An 18,838-nucleotide genomic window follows, 5' to 3' on the forward strand; every position below is an offset into this window, starting at 1 on the left:
GTTGTTTGAAATGACCCACTTGCTAGGAAATGGAGCACTGACAGCACCTGCACTTGAGGGGGGATTCCTGTGGGTTGGCGGATAGCTGACATCAGGTCTGGCTCCAGCTGGGCACACAGTTCCTGAATAGTGGCACGGTCAAGCCTGTATGTCAGTATGACATGTCTCTCCTCCATTGTCGACAGGTCCACCAGCGGTCTGTACACCGGAAGATGCCTCCATCTCCTCCCATGTCCCAGCGGACGGTGCCTATGAAGGACAACAGCGAGCACAGAGTCAATCAACCCACAGGTACGTAACCACAGCTTTCACATAACACAATTCTTAATCCATAGAATGGCTTGCATGAGTGTTGATGCAAGGCCTAGGTATGTGTGACGCAGTAAAAAGTAAGCCATGCGGGCCCATGAAATGGCAGCTGCCTGACCTGTAAAGTGCGACAATGGGATGTGAGGTAACTGCGCTGGCATTGTACACCGTGGCGTTAGGCGGTCGAAGACCGCGGCGCAATGCAGCATTGGTTAACATTGAACCCTATGGGTCTCAGGAGCCAATGACGATGTGCGCCGGCGGTCGCGATACGCACCACCGCGGACGTGACCGCCATTTTCTATCTGCATAATCACTCGATACCTGATCTTCGACAGGAGAGGACCTACACTGCAAGTGCTGCTGTGACCTCGGTCTGGAAGAGACAATGGCTCAGGCAACTGGGGAAAGGGCCCCTGCCTTCACTGCGGAGGAGTTGGAGAAACTTGTGGATGGGGTCCTCCCACAGTACGCGCTACTCTACGGTCCTCCAGACAAACAGGTAAATACACTGGGAGCATGCTGAATGGGCTATGCCTGTGTTGAGTGGGGTGGATGAAAGATGGGGGGGAGGGGAGCGATTGAGGCATGCATCAAACGACGGTGAGAGCATGTGCCACATGGCAAGGGTAGGGATGGGGGGCCACTCACAATGAGGGTACAGAAGGTAATGACTATACTTCTCCCCCTGTACATTTCATATAGGTCAGCGCCCACCAGAAGATCGATATTTGGCGTGCCATCGCCAAGGACGTCCGGACCCTGGGGGTCCACCACAGACGGGGCACCCACTGCCGGAAGAGATGGGAGGACATCCGCTGCTGGAGCAGGAAGACAGCGGAGGCTCAGCTGGGGATGGCCTCCCAACGTGGGAGGGGTCCTAGTCGGACTTTGACCCCCCTGATGTCCCGGATCCTGGCGGTGGCCTACCCCGATTTGGATGGGTGTGTGAGGGCATCACAGCGGACACAAGGGGGTGAGTACACTCTCATTCTGCTGACTTTGCGCGCAGTGGAGGTGTCTGGGTGGGGGAGGAGGGCTGTGGGTATCCCTAGGCCAGGGCGATTTCTGTAAGCTAGGCCCCTCCGTAAGGCATGGCCCTGTGCCCCCGCCCCCCACCTCTGTAGGGTGGCAAGTACAGCTATTCATGGCCCTGTGTCATCTATGTGTGCAGATGTCGTCCATAGGCTTGTAGGCCATGTCCCAGGGATTGAGTAGTCGACCCCAAGTGCACGGCGTAGTGCAGGGGGCTTCTGTGTCTGTCCTGTCCACCAACGGTGTCACCAATGCATGCACTCAACATGTCTATATTCTGTTTCCCCCCCCCTTTTTTGTGGTCTTCCTGTTCATGTGTGCATTAGCATCATCAGGCGGAGGAGAAGTGGCATCGGAGCACGAGGGAGCTGCATCCCACATGGCCATGGAGGGCCACACAACGGACTCCGAATTCACCAGTGGGACGGAGGGCGAGGGGAGCTCTACAGCGGGGACTCGGGCAGACATCAGTGACACCGACTTGTCCTCTGAAGGGAGCTCCCTTGTGGTGGCGGCAACATCTGTGCCCCCCGCAACAACAGGTACAGCCGCCACCCACCGTACCAGCACCGCCCTCCCAGCAGCCCCTCAGCGTTTGGCCCGTGCCCGCACACCCAGGAACGTATGCATCTCCTTCGCCCCAGGCACCTCAGGCCCTGCCCCAGTCACCCCTGCTGCCCTCAGTGAGGAGGTCATTGACCGCCTGAGGACGCTCACTGTTGGGCAGTCTACCATTTTGAATGCCATCCAGGGTGTAGAAAGGGAGGTGCACCAGAGTAATGCATACCTGGAGGGCATTCATTCTGGTCAGGCGGCCCTTCAGCGATCGTTCCAGACTCTGGCCTCAGCACTGATGGCAGCCATTGTCCCTGTCTCTAGCCTCCAACTTCCTCCACCCATACCCTATCACCTGTACCTCTGCCTATCCCAGACACACCATCAGACCAGCCTGCACACACCTCAACACCCAAGGGAAGCTCAGCCAGGCATAAGCACCACACATCCCACAGGCAGTCACATAAGCAACATCCACATACAGACATACTAACACCCACTGCCTCCACTGTGTCCCCCTCCTCCACGTCTCCCTCCTCCCTCCCTGTCACCTCTCCGTTCACACCTGCTTGCACAACATCTTCAGCCACTACGTCCCTCAGCAGCACACACACTAGAATATCCCGCACACGTGCAGTCACCACCCCCACTGCCATTTACACGTCCCCTGTGTCCTCTCCCAGTGTGTCTGTGCCCCCCCTTCCAAGATACACAAACGCAGGCACCCACCCAACAGCCATCCACCTCACGACAGCCTCCAGCCCAAGCACCTGCACCCAAAGCCACCAGACTTACAACTCCTACAACCACAACCTCTTCCTCCACTCCCATACCCACTACACCTACCCGTCCCACTGCTCCCAAAAAGATTTTCCTGTCAAAACTCAACCTCTTTCCACCAACTCCCCCACCCCGTCCATGTCATAGGACTAGAGTCAGCACCTCAGCCACGACAAAATTGGCCCCTGTCATTAAAGTCTGCCATGGACAGTGGAGTGCCCCACCCACCAGGGCAGCCAGTTTGGTGCGAAGCCAAGGCACGGGCAGCCCACCCCCGGAGAAACATCCCAAGATAGGCAGTGGCCGGTGGGAGAGGGTGAAAACACTAGGGACTAAAACCCCTACCAGGGCTCCGGCAGGGAGTGTAGAGACAGCTGGCACACCGCCCAAGGTGGGGAAGGGCCACAGGTGATCAGGGAAGGCTGGGAAGGGCAGCACGCCCGACAACACCGCCATCAGCCCAGCTGGCCAGGAGGGTCCCGCCAGCCCCATCCCAGGTGGGCAGGAGGCCACCAACAGCCCCGGCACAGCTGCCTAGGAGGGCCCCGCAAGCCACAGGACAGATGGGCAGGAGGGCCCCGCCAGCCACAGGACAGGTGGCAAATGAGCACCCCGCCATGGCTGGGACAGCTGAACTGGGCACCGCCGTCTCATGCACCGCTGCACTGGGCCCTTCATCTCAAGCCCCGCTGAACTGGGCACCGCCTTCTCAAGCACCGCTGCACTGGGCCCTTCATCTCAACTCCCGCTGAACTGGGCACTGCCGTCTCAAGCACCGCTGCACTGGCTCCTTCATCTCAAGCACCGCTGAACTGGGCACCGCCGTCTCAAGCACGGCTGCACTGGGCCCTTCATCTCAAGCACCGCTGAACTGAGCCCTTCATCTCGAGCACCGCTGAACTGGGCACCACCGTCTCAAGCACCGCTGCACTGGGCCATTCATCTCAAGCCCCGCTGAACTGAGCACCGCCGTCTCAAGCACCGCTGCACTGGCCCCTTCATCTCAAGCACCGCTGAACTGGGCACCGCCATCTCAAGCACCGCTGCACTGGGCCCTTCATCTCAAGCACCGCTGAACTGGGCACTCCATCTCAAGCACCGCTGCACTGGGCCCTTCATCTCAAGCACCGCTGAGCTGGGCACCGCCGTCTCAAGCACCGCTGAACTGGCCACTCCATCGCAGGCACCGCTGGCCCATGAGCGGCAGGGGCTGGGCCGCATCTGTGTCGGGCAGGGCTGCACGAGGCACTCTGGGCACCAGGCCCCCTCCAGAACCAGTGGGGACATGCATCCACTACCTCTGTCCTGCACAGGTAGAAGCACTCTGGGCACCAGGCCCCCTCCAGAACCAGTGGAGACTGTTATCCACTTGTGAGACTGTGGCTTTGCACTCCCCAGGATTGAGCAGTGGGCAGCCCACCCACTGTATAGACTTGTGAGACTGTGGCTTTGCACTCCCCAGGATTGTGCAGTGGGCAGCCCACCCACTGTCTAGACTTGTGAGGTTGTGGCTTTGTACTCCCCAGGATTGAACAGTGGGCAGCCCACCCACTGTCTGGACTTGTGAGACTGTGGCTTTGCACTCCCCAGGATTGAACAGTGGGCATGGAGGCCCCTCGTGGATCTGGCGTTGTGCACTCATCTGGCTGAGGTGCCCCCCCTTCCCTTCCCCCTGAGGTGCCTGTAGTTTTGCTATCTGATGCCCCTGCAGATGCCCCTGACTCTAACTTCTGTTAGAGTCAGGTATCCTGTGTGGGCTTTGCCCATGTGATTTGGGCCCAGTGGTCCACGGACAATGCCTGCTACAATGCTCGGACTTGTACATTTCTGTATATAAGAGTTTTTGATGTGTATATATATCTTTTGGCAGTATTGCAATATATTTCAATGTTTAAAATCATTTCCTTTTGTCTTTGCATTCTTCCGGGGGGTTTGGCGGTGTAACTGTGATGTATTGCTATGCATTGATGTGTGTGTTGTAGTGGGTAAGGGTGGGGATGGGTGTGTCGCGTATGTGTGTCCCCATAATTTTTTGCCTCCCCCTCCCCTGTGTCATAGGTGCAGTAATCACCGTTGTCTTCTGCGCCGGCGTTCGTGCTCCTGGTAGAGGAGCAGGAAGACTATCGCTGGGAGTATGTGGAGTTCGGGTTCCATGCTGTGCTGATTCTTCGTGGGGTGTATGGAGGTGAGCGTTTTCCCTTCAAAATGGCTGTTTCCGCCGAGTTTTTATCAGCGGGGCTACCGCCCCGGAAAAGGTGGCGGATTGGTAGGTTGTGATACTGTGGGCGGTACATTGACTCCCACCTGTCTGTTGGCGGTGACCGCTGCGCTGTTTGTTTGTACCGCCGTGGCGGTCGGTGTGTTAAAGTGGCAGTCTCTGTTGGCGGTTACCGCCTCAGTCGGAATTCCATTTTTTTTACCGCCAGCCTGTTGGCGGTTTTGCCTCCGCTTTAACACCGACCGCCAGGGTTGGAATGACCGTCTAAGTGTATGAGCCCACCATATCCATTTATTCTCTCTTTTCGCAAGTAGATGGTGTATCTCATGTCTCCTTATAGAACATTTTCCACTTCCAGCAAAAACTATTGCATGACATTTGGTGCATGTCTCATATTTATATAGTGGTCTACTAGAGGGACATTAGCAACATTACAATGGATACGTGATTGATGCTGTATGATACGTTTTATCACCTCCTGGTTGGTTTTCCCTGTATTATGTAAGTAATATACTGGGACATTCAATACAAGATAGCATGTTTTTTGTGCCACAATTCGAGAACTGTTTCAAATTCCACATTTTATCATTGATGACACATGATTTTACCACCTTCGTAGTCAGCTAAGCGGTACTATTACCACAAGGGAATTACCCCATTTCAGGGCAAGACCTTAAATATCACAATTAGGCTTAGGTATTGGATCAACATAAGCATGCAGTAGCCTGTCCTTCAGATTATTTTCTCTGTTGAAAGCAAAGAGTGGTTTCACTTTTTGTATCTGTAATGAATCTAAGAAACGCCATTTTTTAAATATAATATTCTTGATTTTGTTGGATTCTGTGCAAAAGATCGTGACACAAGGTGTGCAGGTTTGATTTTAGCTCTCTCCCATCTGTAATAATGCTTCCCAGTGACAGTACGAGGCTCTTTTAGTGATTTCTTTAACCAGTCGATAGGGGTAACCTCTGGACACTAGTTTGGATAACAAACGTTTTGCTTCTCTGAAATAATCTTCCCTCTTGGTGCAATTTCGCCTAATTCTCAGAAATTGTCCAAAGGGAAGATTGTTGCACAGGTTGCTAGTGTATTTCAACACAGTGTTTCTCGCTCTTGGGCTCATATTTAGCATCATTTTTTTTTATACGCTAATTCAGCGCAAACCTAACTCCATATTTATACTTTGCCGCTAGACATGTCTTGTGCCAAAGTTATGGAGTTTACATTGTTTTCTGGAGGGGAAAACCTACCTTGCATCAATGAGATGCAAGGTAGACATTCCTGTTCAGAAAAGGACGATATGGATTTTGCACCATATATATCCCCCTGTGCTAAAATCCAGCACGGGGAGTGGGGGCCTGAGTCTGGGCAGGCGTAAGGGGACCTGTAGGCAGATCTCCATGGTCGGAGACAACGGATATTGCCCACAGGTGTCCTTCCCTGGCCCCAGGGACAACCCCCACCCACCCCAACCCACACTAGGAGGACACCTAAGGATGAGAGACCCATCCCAGGTATGTCTGGGGGAGTATATATTTTTTTTCCCAGCACCGCTTGGGGCACTGACTTGGGGCCCCTTGTACGGCGCTGGCCCCAATGGCCATGCCCAGGGGCCAGCGCCATGCAGGGCCGTGACATTCGTCCCCTGGGCATGGCCATAGGGGTGGTGGGCATGGCTCCTGTCTTTACTAAGACAGGAGCTATGTCCATGGGGGTTGTGCACCAGAAAATGGCGGTACACTGCTTAGAGGCAATATTTTTGCCTCTAATCAGTGTAACGCCATATTTTGACACACAAGCCCTGGTTCCCCCTACGCCTCCAAGGACGCTAACAGGGCCTTAGCGCCAGCTAGCGCCATTCCATAAATATGGCGTCAGGCCGCCGTCTAGGAATGGCGATAGCCGGCGCTACACTTTTTGACGCAAACCTGTGTTAGCGCAGGCTTGGGTCAAAAAGTATATATATGGGCCTTGGATTTGTATGTTGACTCACAAATGAGACCTCATCATCATCAGTGATTTTCAGGTCTAAAAAGTTCATGGACTTGTTGCCATGTTCCACAGTAAACCATGTTATCTTTTTGAAAGTTTAACCACTCATGAAAAAGGAGTAATTCCACCATAGTCCCTCTCTAAATGAACAAGTCATCTATGTAGCAGAGCCATTTCCCAACAATTACTCATAAAGGGATTGGTGCTATTGAAAATTGCTCTTTTCTCTAAGGCTGCAACATACAAATTAGTTATATAGGAGCAAAAACTGTCCCCATCGCAACTCCCTTCACCTGGGCAAAAAATTCACTCTTGAAAAGGAAATATTTATGCTCCAGGGCAATTGGAGTAAATTGTTTAATGAAATCTGTATCTAGAGCATGGGTCCTGGAATGGGATATTAAAATTTCACCAATTACTTCCATTGATTCAGACTGGGTGATGCTAGTGGTCGACTAGCTTGATGTCATTGAAGTGTGTAGGTGGTATTTGTTTAACTAAGGTTTGAGAGTTTTGTTACAGGCACTGATTTAATAGCCGTATAGCTACCTTCTTTGATGTGGGGTAAGACGCTGTTTCTGTGATGGTTTCACATAGCATTGAGGTCGGATTTTGACATTCAATTCAGAATCGTTTTTGGTTTGCTGTAGAGATTAAAGGGCATATTTATGAGTCCCTAGAACCACCTGCGTCACTTCTGTGACACTCCAGTGGCGCAATGCCCTGTGCCGTATTTACAAGGAGGCGTTAAGACACTTTTTGTGGGTTAACGCCAACTTGTAAATACAGCCCCTTCACACACAGCCCTTTGTGTGGAAGGGGCGTGCAATGGGTGTTGCTGTGAGCGTGCCTAATCGCCATTAGTGATAGTTTATGTGCAGGAAGGGACGGACACCTTTCCACACATAAACAATCAAACCCCTCAATGTAGACATCCTTGCACGATGGTGCAAGAATGCCTGCGTTGGCACCTCAATTTAGCGCCAGCGCAGGGGGCAACACAGGGGTGCGCTGTATTCAATTAAATACAGCACATCCCTGTGTTGTGAAAATGACGGGGCGCAGCGCTGCCAATTTTGGCATTATTTTCCTTTAAATATGGGCCTAAATGAGCATCATAATTTGATAAGACTTCCTATTACTATGTTTGTTTGACTTGAGGTGATTGTTTCTTTTCCTCTTGGTGTCGTGGTGCATGCAGGTTTTTGTCAGTTTTGCACAATGGCAAGTGGCACCCTGTCCTATGTGCCATTTAGTGCCTAATTTAAGGGTGCACTACATGTATTAAAAAAGAGAGGTGTAGGCCTGTGAAATTTAACAGGTTAACTTGGCAGTTTAAACCTGACCTACAGGCTGCAATGGCAGGCCTGAGATATGCTTTAAAAGGCTACCTTCTGTGGGTGGCACAATGCGTGCTAAAGCCCACTAGTTGCATTTAATTTACCTACCATGGGTACATGTAGTACAACTTTACTTGGGACTTACACACAAATTAAATTTGCCAATTGGGTGAGAGCCAATTTTGCCATGTTTAAAAGGGAAAGTACAAGCACTTTGGCGCTAGTTAGCAGTAGTGAAGTGCTCACAGTCCTAAGGGCAACAAAAATTAATTTCAACAAACAGGAGAGGAGAAGGCAAAACATCGGGGGTGACTCTGCAGAGAAGGCCTGGTCCAACAATATGAAATATGAATTTGTAATGATTCCAAAAGATGGCACATTAACTGGTTTATAAGTTGTGATACAAATCTATTTTTTCTGAGTGTTACAATATCCATGCATGCGAACCTTAGCAGTGTCTTTAACTCGCAAATTGAAGGGCTGCATAAACCTAACAAGCTGAACACTATTTCAGATCATTCTCCCTGCTCACAATAGTAATGTCACATTTTCATATATCATTGTTTTAAAAAAATAAGTAAGAGCAAAAGAGATGGTAATATTCACTTAGCTCGGAGGGAGAATAAAGTGCAACAAATACAAGGATCTGAAAGGGAAACACAAAATATAGGTTTTGTGTGATTTCTGGATAATGAAGAGTCAAACAGTGCCACTGTTTTCACTGCTAATCATGGAACACATTTATTTAATATTATAAAGACTCGGCTACACATCTGCATATTGGTGTCATTTGTCCACTTTTAATCAAGAATATTATTTCAGCACTTAATTGCCAGAATAATACTGAGGAAATACGTGGATTTATATATTCATTTATTTGTGTTATTTTTAAAGTGTAACTATCTTCTAGTGACCCCAGAATGCTGTCAGGTGTGGGCACAGAAAAGAACAGTGAGAAGAAGCAAGAAGGCTGCTTTGCAATCCTGGTGTTATACAACAAAGTAGATCACAGGTGAGTTCAGATTGCTCTCGTCTTGAGGAGCATACACCTAGGAATGCTGGCCATCTGGGCTTTCAGCTAGGTCATGTGCTGGTGGTGGTTACCCACATAGTATTTGTTTAATCGCTAACTAAGCAGTTTACCGAATGGAGATTATGCCATCATTGTAGGACGTAGGCGACAGATTCACTGTCAACTCTTGGCATTGCATCTCTGTGCTGTCCGAAACCAGTGGTTTCTAGCTTCACCAGGTGTGTAACATCATGGCAAGTGTAGGACCAAAGTCGAGCTAGCTACCGTAATTGTCGCTACTATTGAGAGTCTCAGCAAATAGCCAATCATAGACTCTTCCTGTCTGCCTCCATTCCTAACCTTTCCCTTCCATCATGAAACTGTGCTTGAGAATTTTGTGAAGGACAGAATAACTACTGTGAGGAAAGCAGTTTGCGCATTCCGTCTCTTCCCAGCACCAACGCTGCTGACGCTGCTGTCTGCTCACTCCTGATACGGGCTGCACCTCGGACCAAGGATGTCGGACTTTGGACTTTCTTTCCCACTAGAGTGAGGTGGAACGTAGCTCCAGGGCCTGGCAGATCGGTGTGGTCCAAGTTCCAGACATGCAGATGCTGAACCCCAACCAATTGACCTACTGGAGCAGAGTAGTGGAGTAGTGGAGCGAGAGCACGTTCCTGGAAGCCCCCAATCCCAGGAAGAGACATGCTCCATGGCAGCCTGAGCACAGCCCTGCTCTTTCCCCTTACCCTATTCTGCCTTGCCTATTGTCCCTAGACCAGAGAATAAATAGAGGGGCCTATGGTGATGGGCAGTGCTTAATTTGTAAATAAAAAGGTGCCGGTGCCCAAAGCCCTCCTCTTAAACACGCGCCTGCTGCAATTAAATGGGTGAACCCGAAATACTGAAGAGGCGTAATCCTGAAGCCATCTCGGGCCTCTACAATCCATTTGAAGCCACTCCCTGCCCCTTCAACTCACTTTTGCAGCTTTCTAATTTCTCCCTTTGCTACACTTTTTCCCTTTCTCCGTCTTTCCCATATGTGTTGTTTGCTCACAGCAAATGCTTGAGGCAGAAGACTAAGCCCCCACCCTCTAAAATAAGTGCCAGTGCTGCACACTGGAAACAACAAGCACAAATTAAGCACTGGTGATGGGTCCCTAGCGGGACCACCCAGGAGGCTCAAGGTGTCAAGGTTTGCTGTACCGTAGAGACAGCACCGAAGTGTTGAGGGCTTCAGTGGGTGGAGGTGGCCAGTCCAGGTGTTAGTGCGGCTTGATCATCACGTGGCCCTCCCCTACCTTCATGCAACACCCCCTCCAATTTTGTCTGCCTCCATTACCGCTCAAGTAAGCAGGGTCTTGGAACACCACCTGCTAGGGCAATAGCTCCACTGCACTGGATCTCAAGGAGAGAAGAAGGGAAGACCCAGTTACTATAGGGGCTCAAATCCATATTTAACCCTATCTAAGACCTACCAAGACCAGTCAAGCCTAACCCATCCCAACATAGCTGTTATCTTTCCAAGCTTTATTAAGTAAAAACCATACATTTGTCAGCATTTGTATGATGCTAAATAAGCTGTAATCTACTGCCTGTCTCTCGCTGTGGAATGGCAAAAAAAATCAACAGCCCAGTGGGGAAGAAGTACTTAGTTGTCTCCTTCAGTGCTTCTTATCTTCCTCTGTGCAAAAAAAAAAAGAACATGGTAAACACGCTCAGCCAAATTGACAGTCTAGCATATGTACAACCATAGCACGGTAACCTTGAGCACATCCAAGGACTTTCCAGTAAGGCCCATACTACCTTCAACAGATATGGCCGGAGAACAAATTGCCATGCACACAGTATATGATGTAATTATCGTGGAGAGGGATCAAGAGGCATCACCCTTTATTTCCAAGCCTGCAAAAGCTAATCCCAGGCAACAATTGATCTATGAATGCCTAAAGGAAACAGACAAAACCTTGAACAATCCATTGCATTCGAATTCTGGTCAAGGTCACTACCTCTGGTTGCTGTAACTCCCACTGTATCCAAAGCACCGAATGAAAATCCACACATGATTACCACTGCTGCCGACATCTCTATACCGCCATCTTTCATGACCAACCTTTCAGCAAAGATACCATTCCAGAATTAACTGCTTAGGAAGAAAGTGAAGAAAATCGGGAAACAGACTCAATCTATGGCCATGATAGCTTAATTGCTGCAGTGGCGTCAGAGGTGGACTCTGAATATTATTGCGCTGAAATAACGGATAACTCATTGGATAACTCAATACTGCCAAGTCAACTGCAGGAGCTAGGAGTTTAGTTAACACTGCTCACCTCGCACCTACTCCGGAAACTACAGACCTAAATATCAAGATAAGCTACAAAGCTCAAGCCATGGATAGATCGAACAGCAACCTTAAAACGCTGGAAGAGGAGGATCCACCTCCAACGTATCCAGTGCTGGCCTCAATGGAAGCAATTATCAGCACTTTGAATCATATGTCTGGTATACTAACTAGCCAATCCTCATTCTTATCAGAGCAAATCACACTACTAAAACAAATTAATAGGGAGCTTAAATCAATGGAAAATAACTCAAAAGTGTTGCTAGCGCGCCTTGTCCTTGGTAAGTAAACTTACAAGGGGACCCGTATAGGTCGATGAATCTTTTGGATCGCATAGAGTATCCTAGTTAAGCGGTAACCAATGGAACGTCAATAAACATCATAATTAACATGTAACACCATATAAAACCTTTTTCTAATAAGTAAATACCATCACTCTCAACAAGGCTAATCATTTTTCTTCCCTATTAGTTACAATTCTAGTCAAAAACCTTGATTTCGAACATCAAGGGTTAATCAAACTTTATTAGCATCATGAGCAACAATTCACAATTCAGTTATTGATAAGCGAAAAACGAGCATCAATATAAGTCAGCGAATCCTTTAACATTGAATAATTCAGCAATGCAAGTCAGTCATTCTACCGTCACCATTAAGTCACCCTTGTCAGCCTACCTAGCTCAAATTAGCATCAGCATGTGGGTCTTCATGTGAAAACAATTTAGCCAAAAATCATTAATTTGGAAAAATCTACCTAAGAGAGAAAAACATTTTAAACAGTGCAGTTGGTACCTAAAGGAAAAGCACACATTAGTCGGTCAGCATCTTATAGCTACCTATCCAAGATAGATCAGCAACGAGTCAGTCTTCGTCTCCAGGTCATCACTCATCACTCATCACTCATCAGCAGGCTCACAGAGAGCAAAGCCCAATTTTCATCACTTCAGACAGCGTCTCCTGACGTCATCAACTTTCGCCTCTCCGCTCTACCTCTCTTCTCGTGTCATGACTTTTTATTAGGGTCTCTCAGTCCGTCCCACAAATTGCTAATTGGTCAACCTTATCAGGGGTTATGACTCTAACCTATAGTTTTTGTTTACCACTGGTTTGCATTGGTTTAATCTTCAAGTTCCATTAATATGATTGGTCCTTCTGTCGTGAGAACATCATCCGGCTCTTCAGGTAACAAATTTGTTTCCCACAGTCTTTTAGTCAGTGCTTCCATTGTTCAAGTCCTGGGAAAGTACATTTAGACTACTCTACACATAATTGTTTCAATTTGTTCTGATCGTCTCCTGTCCGCTGGTACATTGCAGAAAATTCTAGCAGAGCTCATCTGAACTCTGTACAGTTCAAGGTCCTTTTCTCCAGTTCCAGTCCTCAGCAGCTCATCGCGTCTCCACGGTTAAGCAAGCAAGGTCCGACGCCGACCAGGCCTCTAGTTCGGCTAAGTTAAGGATGTGAAGCATCATAAAACATGGATTATATCATCAATTAAGGCATATTAATACATAATTTTTATATTTCACATTTTAGTATGTGTTAACATACATGGTGACCACTCCCTGTGGGCACATTTTACTCATTACACGTTATTTTCAATTGTTAGTTTCGTTTGTCATTATTGCTCATTAGTATATATACGCAAATCATTAGAATATTCTCATATTAGCATGTCTGCTCCTACAGTGTTATTCATAATTGATCAAACCTTAAACAAACTGGTAATTTCTTCAAACAATTTGCAACGGTCGGATGAATTTGGCAAATCGTTACAACCTTTTCCAACAAAGGTAAGGAACCTTACAGAAGTTCATATCATGAGTCAGTTGTCACTTCCTGCACCTCTTATAACTGTGGAAACAGGCACGCTTAGGCCAAGACACCACAAATAGCACTATAACCAATAAATCAATTGCACAAGTCACACAAGCTTCCTAGCCTGATAAAACCTTATTAATCCGCAGCACCATGAATCAGGGAATAAACCCTAGGAAGCTTTGCTCCGTACTTAAGTAGGAAAAGGCTTAAGAAACTAAAAATACCTAAAAAAAACCCAGTTATAAATCAGGCAATTCAAGGTCAAATTTGACATGCGTCAGTGGAAAACATTCCAATATTCAATAAGCCAAAGATGAAAAAGGTCTCCTGTAACACATGGGAGACCAACATTGCTTCATGGGCTGTGAACTTGTAAGTATTTACCTTGACAAATGTGGCACAGTCTGACACACTACAAACAGATGATGAAGCAAAAAATATGACAGTAGACATGGTCTTGATTCCTGTAAGTGGCTCCACCTCAATTCCATCCATGGCAACAGTGACATCCACTATAGAAAGGAAATTGTCAACCATTATTCGTATCGCTAAAGCACCGTCAATCACTCCTACCACCCCAAAGGTAATAACCCACCCGACTTATACTGAGTGTTGTGCTATCAGGGTTGTCCTCTGTAAGGGTTGAAGCTATCTCAACTCCTAAGCAAAAACATACAATCTCAACTCCAATGCAAACCAACAACTCAACGTTGCTCAAGCACATAATGGATGGCATTACAACAATAGCCAAATCACTAGCAGTCTTACCCTCCGATATACCAGCCTCAGCAAATTCAGCCTTTGCTTATGATAGAGTAAAACCAAGCGATACTTGCTGCTTGAATACTGAATCCAGAAGAAGCACCTCTCACCGGCAGCGATTAAATAGAGACTGGTGTCATTGGGCCCAAATTGTGGCTTTAAATGAACCTGACTAGGCTATTAAAACTCACAGTCAAAACACGCATTATTTCACCTAAGAGAGTTGTATTGTTGATTTCACGCCCCTCTACAAGTCAGAAGGTGACCAAGACATATTAATCCATCAAAAAATATTAAAATTATTAAATTCTTCCAACAAATTAAAAGATCTTGACTCAAAATCCCTGTTAACCCAATGCTTTCTTCGAAATCACAAAACTATTTCACACAATGAAACCACAAGGACCACTTGGTCCACACAAACAACGGGCTAAATAATATGTGCATGGAGAGAAATTCTAGCGGACTGTGGGATCATGGTCTCACAAGTTAATAAACCAAAATACCCCCACTTGCTTAGGAATAAACAAAGGTATCTCATCTCCATAATTACCACATCACCAATATTCCAGACTATAAAGGCCCGATTCAAACATAACATTTGTAAAGGTAAATGTTTCTATCACCAATGGAGCCTTATCTAATGTGCGAGCAATATCAGGGACAGAGAATCTGAGATCATTAAATCAGCTGCTAATACTAAACCATTATACATAATGATTCTGGAAGCTTGGAGGGCTTTTTTAACGAATTTTCCATTATCTCCCGGAACATTGCAGGCTTTGATAGGCCGTTAAATATAACAGGGGAAAAGTTGATAACTTTCCTTATGATCATTGTGTGGTGTGCATTCAAGAGACATGGAACCTTTCCAATTTAACAACTCACAATTTCACCACTCATGAAATCCAGGTGACTTGGTGAGACCTGGTGGGTGGGGGGTTGCTAATAGTGATTAGCAACAAGCAATGTGAAAAGCAATAAGCTAACATTGTCCTCTGATCATATATTAGCTTTCCTATTAAAACACCAAACCATCACAAAGTTCTTGATCATAAACATGTATTTTCCTCTGCATCTTTTAAAAAATGAACCTAAATATTAGGCTACCCTAGTGAAGCTAGATTTACATATACCCGACCCGAGGATCTGGACCTAAACTATAACACCCCCCTTCCTAATATAACTGGCCAGGGAAACTAAAGGGCCTAAATACCCTGAATAGATACACCTGTAATCTTTTTGACTCAGACTATAGGGCATTTAAATGTAGACAAACAGATAATCTGCCTGCTAAACCTACATTTCGGAGCCCAACCACACACACTATCATCGACTACACCATCATTTACTATTCCAACTTCTATACCTGCAAGAGCTTTGCTATAATCGAGAGGTCTGAGAGTGATTATGACCCACAGAAGATTGTTTTCAATATTAAAGAAGACCAACTGGGATCAAGAAAAACTGCAAATAGTAATTGCATGGTTGTTATAAACTCAAGGAAGCTCACATGGAATATTGTGCTCAAGAATAAAGCCTTAAATTTAAGTATTTCGCTCTGTCCCCTAAGTTCACTCTCTGAATATGAACAGCCCTATTCCTTGTTCAGCAACAACTTGGCAACATACCTTTGAGAACATTTTGATTATCCTGATTACAAAATTACCTAATGCATGGAGAATTACTTTTCATACCTCCATTACTAAGGAGTATAGGCAACGCAAAAAGGATTCATAGTAGGATGCCACAACATATTCTAAAGCAAACTCCTTCCAAGAAACGCGATGCAACAATTACCGCTGTATTAAGAGTCACGCAGCTCAGTTCACCAAAAAACAGCCAAATTTCCAAAACCGCCAGGACACCGTAGAACTGAAAAGAAGCAGATCGACCACTAGCACCGACAGCTCACCAAAAAGCCTCTGATCATATTACTATCCACAAATCACATGAGAGATTCTTCCATGGCAGAAAACCATGGGCGGTGCAAACCGTAGTGGTCTGAAGTCACATCAGTGAGAACACCACACCACATGGGATAGTTTGAAAACTCCACACCTGACACACATCCACACACCCAACACACCTTCACACTGCCCTAAATAAGAAACCCTACACAATCCACAATTCAGAATGTCACACACAGCCAGAGACAAGCCAAAAATTAAAGCTATAGCAAAACAAACAAAAGTCAGACCTACACATTTCACTCAGCACTCATCCCACACCTGCACAACATACACAACACACAATTTAGTACCCCACACAATACACAACAACCATCACCCTCTCACATCACAGCACCCACACCTCATTCATAATATTTTTCCCCCCATTTTTCACTACCTCACCGCCTCTTTCACCACTACCATGTCCCCAGGAAAACATCCATGTTTCACTGATGATGAGTTGAGGGTCATGGTGGACTAAATTGTCAGAGTAGAGCCTTACCTTTTTGGAGCACAGGTCCAGCAAACATCAATATCCAGGAAAATGGAGTTGTGGCAAAGGATAGTCAACAGGGTGAATTCTGTAGGCAGTTACCCACACACAAGGGAGGACATCAGGAAGAGGTGGAACAACCTCAGGGGGAAGGTACATTCCATGCCTGCTAGTCACCCGCTGACGATCCACAAGACTGGCGGTGGAACCCCACCTCCTCCCCCTACTTTCACATCATGGGAGGAGAAGGTCTTAGACATCCTGCATCCTGAGGGCCTAACAGGAATACCTGGGGGAGTGGAGTCTGGTAAGTCACTACACCATTCACGTCACGCAGCTCAGTTCACCAAAAAACAGCCAAATTTCCAAAACCGCCAGGACACCGTAGAACTGAGAAGAAGCAGATCGACCACCAGCACCGACAGCTCACCAAAAAGCCTCTGATCATATTACTATCCACAAATCACATGAGAGATTCTTCCATGGCAGAAAACCATGGGCGGTGCAAACCGTAGTGGTCTGAAGTCACATCAGTGAGAACACCACACCACATGGGATAATTTGAAAACTCCACACCTGACACACATCCACACACCCAACACACCTTCACACTGCCCTAAATAAGAAACCCCTACACAATCCACAATTCAGAATGTCACACACAGCCAGAGACAAGCCAAAAATTAAAGCTATAGCAAAACAAACAAAAGTCAGACCTACCCATTTCACTCAGCACTCATCCCACACCTGCACAACATACACAACACACAATTTAGTACCCCACACAATACACAACAACCATCACCCTCTCACATCACAGCACCCACACCTCATTCATAATATTTTTCCCCCCATTTTTCACTACCTCACCGCCTCTTTCACCACTACCATGTCCCCAGGAAAACATCCATGTTTCACTGATGATGAGTTGAGGGTCATGGTGGACTAAATTGTCAGAGTAGAGCCTTACCTTTTTGGAGCACAGGTCCAGCAAACATCAATATCCAGGAAAATGGAGTTGTGGCAAAGGATAGTCAACAGGGTGAATTCTGTAGGCAGTTACCCACACACAAGGGAGGACATCAGGAAGAGGTGGAACAACCTCAGGGGGAAGGTACATTCCATGCCTGCTAGTCACCCGCTGACGATCCTCAAGACTGGCGGTGGAACCCCACCTCCTCCCCCTACTTTCACATCATGGGAGGAGAAGGTCTTAGACATCCTGCATCCTGAGGGCCTAACAGGAATACCTGGGGGAGTGGAGTCTGGTAAGTCACTACACCATTCACGTCACCAAAACGTTTTATCTTGCATGCTCACTGATCGCCTTTCCCCACCTCAATGACCAAACCACCCACTACTCCAGTGTTCAAATGTCTAATTACCCCACCCTGGCATGCTGCATGCCAACTAAACTCACCTGGGGCCACAGTGTTTGTGTATGGCATGTGAAGTACAGGAATTGACAGCACTACAACTCCCAGCAGGCACTGTTCCACATGTAAGAAAAACAGAATAGTGTACTACATTTTAAAATGTTTTGCATGTGAAACTAACAATCAATTTAACCCCTTTTGAATGCAGCACTGTTTAACAGTCCATGGCAATGACAGCAATGCTATGTCCCACTACCAGTACTATTACAAGCAAAACACAGCTACATCTGCGTCCCCTACCAAACTGGTCTTTGAGGAAACCTTCATAACAATGTCATATACTCACGTGGGGGGGACTATATAGGAAGCAAGCAGTACATCCATACAGAGGCCCAGGTCAAATGGTAACTCCCATACTATTAGCCAGCTTTGTCACCATTGGGCATTGTCCAGCTGTTACTTGAATATTACTAGGTGATAAATGTACATTGTCATATGAGTGTATCAGCAGTCATCTAAGCACCACATGGTGTATGCAGTTGCAAATCTCTGTGTCCCACATTGCTCTAACCCAGCTCTGGAAGCAGCCGTCATTGTTATATCAGGGGGCCATGTAAAGGCAGTGTGCTCATGTCACATAGCATGTCTAGTTGTCAAATTTAAACATCACTTGCTGCACCACTTGCAGCAATTGTGTGTTCCACCTTGGAGAGGACACCAGAGACTGACGCTACCCCTCTGGATGAAGGCCCCAGTGAGGATTACACCCCTGGATGTTTAGACACTAAGGACGAAGTTGGCCCATCAGGGCGCCTGATAAGGCAACAACTGTGAGCCTCACCCTGCCCACAT

Source organism: Pleurodeles waltl, chromosome 4_2 (genome assembly GCF_031143425.1).
Source record: "Pleurodeles waltl isolate 20211129_DDA chromosome 4_2, aPleWal1.hap1.20221129, whole genome shotgun sequence".
Lineage (NCBI taxonomy): Eukaryota > Metazoa > Chordata > Amphibia > Caudata > Salamandridae > Pleurodeles > Pleurodeles waltl.